The sequence below is a fragment of the Erinaceus europaeus genome, chromosome 2 (assembly GCF_950295315.1).
Source record: "Erinaceus europaeus chromosome 2, mEriEur2.1, whole genome shotgun sequence".
In the NCBI taxonomy this organism is placed as follows: Eukaryota; Metazoa; Chordata; class Mammalia; order Eulipotyphla; family Erinaceidae; genus Erinaceus; species Erinaceus europaeus.
This window is the reverse complement of record NC_080163.1, coordinates 156,583,777-156,585,642: the sequence shown is the minus strand read 5'-3', so window position 1 is coordinate 156,585,642 and position 1,866 is coordinate 156,583,777.

Below are 1,866 nucleotides of genomic sequence, written 5' to 3'. Positions count from 1 at the left end.
ATATTCTTTTTTCTTTCTTTTCTTGTTTGTTAGTTTTTAGATAGAAGCAGAGGGAGAGTGAAAATTTTCACTGCACCAAAGCTTCCTTCAATGCAGCGGAGGCTTGGCCCAATGGGTCATGCACATGCAAAGCAGCTCACTGTCCGGAGTTATTACCCCACCCCATTCTTATGGCAGGGTAGATAGCATAGTGGTTATCCAAAAACTTTCATGCCTCAGGCACCAAAGCTCCCAGGTTCAGTTGCTGGCATAATTAAAAGCCAGAGTTGAGCAGTGTTCTGGATAAAATAGAAAGAAAGAAATGAAGGAAGGAAGGAAGGAAGGAAGGAAGGAAGGAAGGAAGGAAGGAAGGAAGAAAGAAAGGAGGGGGGAGGAAGGAAGGGAAAGAAAGAGAGAGAGAAGGAGAGAAAAAGGAAGGAAGGGGAAAAAAGAAATTAAAAGAAAAGCAATACTGGGAGTCGGGCAGTAGCGCAGCAGGTTAAGCACAAGTGGCACAAAGCACAAGGACCGGCATAAGGATCCCGGTTGGAGACCCTGGCTCCCCACCTGCAGGGGAGTCGCTTCACAGGTAGTGAAGCAGATTTGCAGGTGTCTATCTTTGTCTCCCCGTCTCTGTCTTCCCCTCCTCTCTCCATTTCTCTCTGTCCTATGCCACAACGACGACATCAACAATAACTACAACAATAAAATAACAAAGGCATCCAAAAAAGGGATAAATAAATATGTAAAAAGAAAAGAAAAGAAAAGCAGTACTGTATGTGCCACAGTGATGTGGAACTTCCAGTTCTTTCCCTCTCTCGTCCTCATTTTTTTTTTTTTTGCCTCCAGGCTTATCACTGGGGCTCAGTGCCAGCATTATGAATCCACTGCTCTTTGTAGCTATTTTCCCTTTCCTTTCTTCTCTTTATCTCCTTTTTTCTTTCTTTCTTTCTTTCTTTCTTTCTTTCTTTCTTTCTTTCTTTCTTTTCTTCCTTCCTATCTTTCTTTCTTTTTCCTTTCTTCCTTTCTGTTATACTTGATAGGATAGGACAGAGAAAAATTGAGGAAGGGAAGGGGAGAGCAAGAGGAAAAAAGAAAGGTAAACACCTGCTTCACCACTCCTCCTGCAGGTGGGGAACAGTGGCTCAAATCTGGGTTCTTTGCTCATGGTAATATGAGTCCTTAACCAGGGGCACCACCACCACCCAGCCCCCATAAATATATTTTTAAAGAGATATTTAGGGAGTGGGTGCTGGAGCAGCTGGTAAAGTATACAACTTTACCATATTCAAGGACCCAGGTCCTAGCCCCTGACCCCCACCTGAGAAATCTTCATGAATAGTGAGAAGTGTTGGCAGTAGCTCTCTCCCTCCCTTTCTCCCCCTCTTTCTATTTCTCACGGTCTCTATCATAATTTAAAAAATAAATTAATTAAATTAAAATCACAAATACTTTTTATCAGCTTTATATCCTTTATAATTTTTTTATTTTTTTTTTAACCAGAGCACTGATCAGCTCTGGCTTATAGTGGTGTGGGGAGCTTGAATCTGGGACTTCAGAGACTCAGGCATGACACTCTGTTGCATAACCATTATGCTATCTACCCCCACCCTCTGCCTTATATCCTAATGCTTCTCAGCCATCAAGTTGCAATGCTACCATGATGCCAACCTGACTTCCCTAGGCAGATGATCTCACCAATGTGTGCTGGAACCCCACCTCTCCAGAGCCCTATCCCACTAGGGAAAAGTAGAAACATACTGGGGGTATGGATTGACCTGCCAATGCAGAGAAGCAATTACAGAAGCCAAACCTTCTACCTTTTGCACCCATAATGATCCTGGGTCCATACTCCCAGAGGTATAAAGAATAGGAAAGCTTTCAAGG